The sequence below is a fragment of the Callospermophilus lateralis genome, chromosome X, assembly GCF_048772815.1.
Source record: "Callospermophilus lateralis isolate mCalLat2 chromosome X, mCalLat2.hap1, whole genome shotgun sequence".
NCBI classification, from domain to species: Eukaryota; Metazoa; Chordata; class Mammalia; order Rodentia; family Sciuridae; genus Callospermophilus; species Callospermophilus lateralis.
Window position 1 is genome coordinate 109,478,656 of NC_135325.1, and position 8,265 is coordinate 109,486,920.

Genomic DNA, 8,265 nt, shown 5'->3' on the forward strand with positions numbered 1-8,265 from the left:
CTAACTGTAGAAAATTTGGGAGAAATAGAAAAGAACAATTGCTCCTCAGCCCCAAAATAACTGATGTTAAATTTTTGTTTTACATCCTTCTAGTTTTTTTTTTTTTGGGGGGGGGCGGGGGAAGTATATGTACATATATATGCTTCAGTCATTTCTGGAAAAAAAAAGTCAAGGCTTTTTGAAAGCTGTTTTTAATTTTTGACATTGAATTTGAAAGCAATCAAAGCATTATTTTTGTTTGGGCCATCTGGTTTTGTTCTTATAATCTGTTAAGCTATCAAGCATAGTTTAAATGTCATGGTTCATCTCATACACAAATAAAGGTTGCGAAATAAATAGGAGTCCGAGCTCCTTGTAAGAGAGAGACATTTTCGTTGGGTCACAAATTTGGTTACTAAAAGTTGAGTAGCCCAATGTGAAGGCAAACCATAATAAGCCTACATGAAAAGGGTAAACCATGCCCTAGCTGAACATAAATATTTCTAAATAAATACAGAAAGCTGTACTTTAGGGGAAATTGCAAATTTCAGGTCATGGGAACTCCTTTCCATTTCATGTAGAGAAGCTAAGTTGGTTGAATTTTAAACTTGAACAAAGGGATGTATTCCCTAATTTCCATAAAACGTACAGAAAATCCCAAATGCATGTCCCTAATTCAGTTTATGTTTTAATTTAATCATTTATTTGAATTTGATTTTTCAGAAAACTACACCCTTTGCCACAAAGCCCCAGAGTTCCTTCTCATTTTAAAAGACAAGGCAGGTTTGTGTCTGTGCAGGGCTCTCATCTGCACAGCAACCACAGCCACATTTTTAACCCATTAGAAGTCTCTGGAAGTCTGCCCAGACCAGATAAAGACCCGTTTGCCTGAGATGATTTCAGGGTGTTACCATCAGGAGGCAGAGGATTGGATCAGATGCTCTTCCAGGACTTCACCACCTCTTTGATGCACCTGTGTCAATAAATGAGGGCTCTAGATGGCTTCCAAAAATGGTCAGGCACATTCCTCTCTCCCTTTCAAAATTGGGATTTTGGAGTTCAAGTTTGCTTAAAGAGAGGTGCACATATATGATCCCCTATGGGTGGCCTAAGTCCAAATCAAACTGCAGTTGACTTTATATGCTGTGTGGTTGATTTTTAACGGATTTGACCAGTATGCATCTTTCTCTAATCCAAAGCTACTGTGCGTATGCTCCATGCAGAGTGTGGCCACTTGGTGCATGTGTATACATCCTGACTGAGGCCACTCACCATCCTTTGGCTCCCAAGAGGCAGAAAAGGTTTAGAAAAGGTTCCTTTGATGGGAATGCTGTCAGTCGTTTTTAGTGAGCCTACAATTTGGGAGGCTTGCATCCATATTGGAGTAGGTAAAGATGGATTGCTATGTGGCTGGGATACTGTGAGACCAGTGAATAACATGCATGCACACACTGAGGGGGCGATAGATGGACAGATACAAACATGCACACTGACAAGAAGGAACCCAAATCTGTTTCCTGCTGTTGCTCTGATTCCTACTATTTCTTCCCATTCTTTAAGCTGTGGACTGTAACTTCCTTAAGGAAAAGGGTCTTGGTCTACTATGATATCTGACTTAATAAGTAATCAGTAAATATTTTCTGCTATTTCAGACCCAGATTTTAGTCTGTGGGGCTCGTTTATGCCAAGGGTTCTACATTTGCCCAACCTATTACCCTCTCTTATTGGCTCTTTGCCAGCCACACCCAATAGAGCTAATACTCCTTGTACCCTTCCCTCTGTGTCTCTTCCTTGTACTCTGGGCTGGGTTTTCTACTCTGGCAACTCGACTAAGAGATCCAGGCCAACTTCAGGTGTTATTTCCACATCTTCCATCCTGAGTTTTCCCAAAAGTGTTTTACAGTTGATCCCATCTCCACTTATGATGGATAATTTCCTTGGTAAATATCACTATCCTTTTCTCTCACCCATTCTTTTCCATTCTTTTTTTCTCTCTCTCCCTCTTTTTTTTTTTTTTTGATACTGGGAACTGGGGATTGGACACAGGGGTGATCTACCACTGAGCCACATCCTAAGTCCTTTTTTAATTTTGAGGCAAGGTTGCTGAGTCTGACCTCAAACTTGTGACTCTCCATCTTTAATAAATTAAAAAAAAATAAAGTAAAATAAAAATATATTTATGCTTCTTTGAAATGTTCTAAGCAATTACAAAATTCAGGGATTTTTAAAAAATCGTTTTTAGTTGTAAGGGGATTCAATACAATTTTTATTTATTTATTTTTATGTGGTGCTCAGGATTGAACCCAGTGTCTCACATGTGTCAGGTGAGCATTCTACCACTGAGCTACAACCCCAGCCCAAATTCAGGGATTTTTTGAAAAATTTTTATCAGTTATTGATGGACCATTATTTATTCATTTATTTGTTTATATGTGGTGCTGAGAATCACATCCAGTGCCTCACACATGCTAGGCAAGCACTCTACCACTGAGCCACAACCCCAGCCCCAATTCAGGGATTTTTAAAAAGCTTTTGTGAACATATCTGGGTTATGTATAGCATCAAATCTCAAAAATATGGCCTGTTTCTCTTAATTTGGATATCTTTCATTTGTACAGATATTCCCTTTGCCAATAGAGTATACTTCCTTCTGTTATCCCTCCTAATGCCTGCAGCTGTCTTATAAAGTCCCCAAAGGTAGGTGTCACATGTTAAAGCTGTGGAAATAGGGCCCCAGAAGGACAGAGAGTCTTGGCCAAGATCAAGGTTGGATGAGTCAATTTGGGCCTCAGGCTCTTCCATGAGTCTGCCTAGTTTCTCTCTCCCTTTAGAATGCATACTCAATTGCAAGACATTATTATGAGTTGATCATTATGAAAGGAAGGGAAAGTCCTGAAGTAGCTTGGCCTATGGATTACTGTTCAAGATGCATGGAGAAATCTGCTTCAGTGTCTGATGGCTGTGTTATTTAGGGGCAAAGCAAAGCACACTGGGGCTCTGGGAGCAATTTCCCATTGCTGGAGAAACATGAGAGAAACTGTAAGATGGCACTGAGGGGCGGGAACAAAAACTTCTATTCTAAACTAAACTTTGAAAAAGACAAGACAAAGTACAGAGTATCCTTAGCTCTCATATGAAGCCCTTATCACACACTTGGAAGGACAGACCCAGGGAGACATCAGTTTAGTGTATAGTTTGTGACTTCCCAGAAAGTGGAGCCTGATTAGGTAGAAAACAAATACTCTAGAATGGAAGACTCCATTGATGAAACTCAGGACAGCAAGGACAGATGCTCAACCCTGGGAGGATACCATTTCCAAGAAGATCAGATGATCCCCATATTCTAAGAGCTCTGTGCACCTATTTATGAACCTGCCCTGCTTCAACCAAACAGCTATTCCTCAGGCCAAATTGCCAGTGCTTAAATCCATCCCAAAACACATATCAGCATATAGAGATACAGAAGGGCCATTTAATTTCCCACATGGCCCACCTTCCACCAAGTTGGAGTGTCCTCAGCAGTGAAAGAGCAAAAGGAAGCTCAAGGTAAATAAGCCATTAGGATATTTTGAAACTTGAATATTTTGTCTTGTACAACGACATGAAGAACTTTTCCATGTGCCCTCAAAAATTTCAGCTGGCTATGGTGGTGCACGTTTATAATCTTGGTGGCTTGGAAGGCTGAGGCAGGAGGATCACAAATCTAAGGCCAGCCTCAGCAATTCATTGAGGCCCTAAGCAACTTAGCAAGACCTTGTCTCAAAACAAAATATAAAAAGGGTTGAGGATGTGGCTCAGTGGTTAAGTGCCCCTGGGTTCAATCTCTGGTACAAAAAAAAAAAAAAAAAAAAAAAAACACTTTAAAAGTTTTCTTTTTTACTTCTAAATAATGGGAACAAAGACAAAAACTGAGTCCATGCACTAGATAAGGCTGCTCCTCAGAGGCAGTTGCCTGATTGTGGAAACAGAGATTCTCACGCAGAAGGAAGGAAGGAGATAAATATTTATGGAGGCACTGTATCAAGGACTCTGTGTGCAGTATCTCACTTAATCCTCATTGTGACTTTGTGTATAGGAACTTCTATTACTAGAGGCATTTTGTGGAAGAAGAAATTGAGAACTAGAAAAGTGAGAAAACTCACTAAACACACAAAGCTAAGTAAATGGCAAAACAGGATAAAAAGCCTGTGCTATGCTCATGGAGCTTGCAGAGCTGTTTTTCTGGTATACACCAATGTGTAGAAAGTAAACACAGAGAAAATGTTCAAAAAAAAGGCAAAGAGCTGAGCACAGTGTCCCATGACTATAATACCAGAGGCTTGGAAGGCTGAGACATGAGGATCCTAAGTTCAAAGCCAGCCTCAGCAACTTAGCAAGGCCCTAAGCAACTCAGTGAGACCCTGTCTCTAAATAAAATATAAAAAGGGCTGGGGATGTGGCTCAGTGGCCAAACGCTCCTAGGTTCAATCCCCAGTACAAAAAAAAAAAAAAAAAAACAGGCAAAGGCTGTTTAAAGGAATTTGAATCTAGGGTGATGAGGGATGTGGGGAAGATAATAGCTTTTCAAGAAGGGGAGATAGAGGGAAAAAGAGGCAATAAATGAAGGACAGATATTCAGAGGTACTTAGAGAAGATAATTCTAGATCATCATTTGTATATCACTCCTTATATTTTAGACTTATGAAAGCAAACTGCCATTCCCTATTTCAATATACACATCATTTATTCCTTGAACTTTATGCATATCTAGAGTGTGATGAACCTGGGGACATCTCCCAATCTATTTTGACAAGGGAAATATGTATGGCTTCTGCACAAAGCCACTAGATTCGGCAACTCCAAACTATGAAAAATGGCCTGCCATCTCACCCAGTAAATCTTCATGATGGAAAAAAGGGTACCGCACATTCTCAAAGTCTTACACTTATTGCAGAAGTGGAGAATCACATATTCCTAATTCCACCCTGAGGACAGAGATTATGTCTCTCTGATTTCATCATTTCTTTGAAAAAAAAATGCTGGTCTTTACTTACTAAACCTGAATGTTTGTGACATTGCAGGCAGAGCCCGGATGGGAGTGGTGGAGTGGGGGTGGGGGAGTACAGATAGCCAGTGATCTATTCAGTGGGTGATTTTTTTCATTAGTGCCATGTTTTAAACAGCTGGAGCTAGGCGGCCCTTGTGCTCTGAAATTAGTTACATTTTTACAGACTTTAGTGCTCGTTTTTTTTTTTAAAAAAAGGACCCACTTAGTGAGTTTGAAGAAAACAGCAGGACTGAGGTGTTCTTTATTCCTGGTTGAAACCACTGGCTTGAGGTACTAGAGAAAGGAATTGAGCTTATTTCCCCTTGTAATACCATCTGGTAGTTTCTCAGGCTCTTTATGAAGAATCCTATATTGTTTGAGCCATGAACTTGGCTCATAATAAGAGCTGAACAACTGTGGCACCCACCTGTTAGAAATCAAGACTGGGGTATTAAAACCAGAAGCGCTGTTCCATTAGAAGGGCCTGGCTGTGTTGTGTGGAAGGCAAACATCTCCTAAATCCAGGGATTAGCATGTTCACATTGGGGCAATGACTGAAGCAGGTGCTCATTCTATGGGTTGTTCAGACTCATTTTTCTGACTGGTGAGAGGTAGAAACTGAAATAGAATAAGTCCTCAAAGAGCATGACCCCATACGAGATAGGGAAGTAAGTCAGACATTCCCTCTCCTTTACTTGCTTGGAAAATGGAAGGAGACTTTTGGCACAAAATGGCAGCTGCCCCGGCTCTTTGGTGGTTGTGCTGTGGAACTAGGTAGGGAAGAGCTGACTAAAGAAATAGGAAGGACTGAATTTGTCAGGGAACATGGAATTTTAAATATACCTTCACTAGTGATCTAAATCTAAAAACATTCTCAAAAGGATCACCTTTTTGTATATGGAAGGGTGGTGGTACAGGGGATTGAACCCAGATGTGCTTTACCACTGAGCTATAATTCCCAACCCCCCCCCCCCTTTTTTTTAAAATCTTTTTAGTTGTAGATGGATACAATATCTTTATTTTTTATTTATTTATTTTTATGTGATGCTGAGGATCGAACCCAGGGCCTAATGCATGCTAGGCAAAAGCTCTACTAAACTACAACCCCAGTCCCCTCCCACCCACCCCCCTTTTTTTGTTTTGAGACAAAGTCTCACTAAGTTGCCCAGGCTGGCCTCAAACTTGCCATCTTCCTGCCTCAGCCATGCAGGTCACTGAGTTTATAAGTGAGTACCAACATGCCCAGCTCAAAGGATCACCTTAATGTTATTTACAGAATTAAATATAAGTATTTATAATTTATTAATATTAAGTATTTTATATAACCTGATTTTTCAGGCAGGACAACTTCTCTTTAAGCCTCTTCTAGAGTTTTTTTTTTTTTTTTTTTTTGGTAGGGAGATTGTTGAACTGGGAGGTATCTTTTTAAAAACATTTTAAGTAGATTTATTATTTCTAAGTATAAGGGGTGAGAGTTTGACTTTCTCTTCTTAAGTTTCCTTGAATGTACAAGGGTGGCTGGAAACTTGGTACTAGTAGTATTCTGGTTCTGAGTGCCCCTATATGGACATGTCCTCAGGACTCCTAGATTTGGCTAACTGGATGTTGGGGATAAGAAGTGATCTTGGTGAGGAGGACAGGAAAGGAAAGTTTATGGAAGAGATAGTGACTTAGCTTACCTCATGGGACAGAAGTAGGTACAATTTAGATGAACAGAAAAATGGTGAGAAGAAATTCTAGGGGAAAAATTTTGGAAATAATGAGGTCCTGGTGGACTGATTTTATTGTGTCAAGAGAGACTGGAATGAGGGCCTGGGGCTATAGCTCAGTGGGAGAGCACTTGCCTTGCATGCATGAGGCATTGGGTTCGATCTCAGCACCACATAAAAATAAAAAAATAAAATAAAAGTATTTTTAAAAAAGAGAGAGACTAGAATGAAACTGCTGTTTTTTCACTAGCTGGGTAATCATGGGTGTTACTTTGTAAGCATTGTTTCCTTCCTTTGTAAAATGAGAATAATATTAAAACAATAATACTTCATAAATTTGTTGGGAATGAGGCGATGAGTGTGGAATTGTTTAATATAGTTCCTGATATATAAATGCTCAACCAGTGTTAGTTATGATTCAAATTGTTATTGTTGAACATAGAAATTTAGCTAAACTGCCTACAGAAACAGCATTCAGAGTACCTTTTAGAAGCTCTTAATCTATTTTCTTGCTTATTTCTATTTTTTCCTTCTATTTTTAAAATTTAAGTATTTTATATTTAAGTAGGAGTTTTTTTTTTTTTAATTGTAGTACCAGGGATTGAGTCCAGAGGTGTTCTACCACTGAGCTATATCCCCTGCACTTTTGTTTTTTTTAAATTTTGAGACAGGGTCAAAATTGCTAAGGCTGTCCTCAAACTTGCAATCCTCCTGATTCAATCTCCTGAGTCACTGGGATTACATGCATGCACAACATGTTCTTTCTTATACCTAAACCATATCTGATCATGCGTATGTATAAATATGTAATAACAACTCCCACTATTACATATAATTATAATACACTAATAAAAAATTTTTAAAAACTCACATCTGAATTCTTAAAATGTCAGGGTACTGGAGATATAAATAATAATACTTTTAATCATAACTAACAGTGATTGAGCACTTATATGTCAGGAACCCAGGGGTGCTTAACCACTGAGCCACATCCCCAGCCCTTTTTATATTTAATTTAGAGACAGGGTCTCACTGAGTTGCTTAGGGCCTTACTAAGTTGCTGAAGCTGGCTCTGAACTCTCAGTCCTCCTTCCTTAACTTCCCGAGCTATAGGCATTAAAGTAGTGTGCCACTGTGCCTGGTTTTATTGTTGCATTTAATAATCATGACAACCCTATGAAGTATTATTGTTATTATTAGTATTGCCCTCTTTTACACAAGAAGAAAACAATGCTTACAAAGTAACCCCCAAGGCCACATAGCTAATAAAAACAGTGGAGTTTCATCGGGTCTCTCTTGACACACCAAAGACTCTGAGCTACTAGACTATCCTTTCTATGCCTGGGCATTCAAAAAACTCAGATATATTAGATATATAGACCTAAACTTGAATTGGAGCTCTGTCACTTCCTAGCTGTGTGACCCTGGGCAGGTCACTTCCCCCTCCTGGTTCCAGTTTCCTCATATAAAACAGAGGACAGTTGTTAACAACAGCAACCTCATAGGATTGGGATATTGAAGAAGGTATGAGAAACTGCACGTACAGGGCCT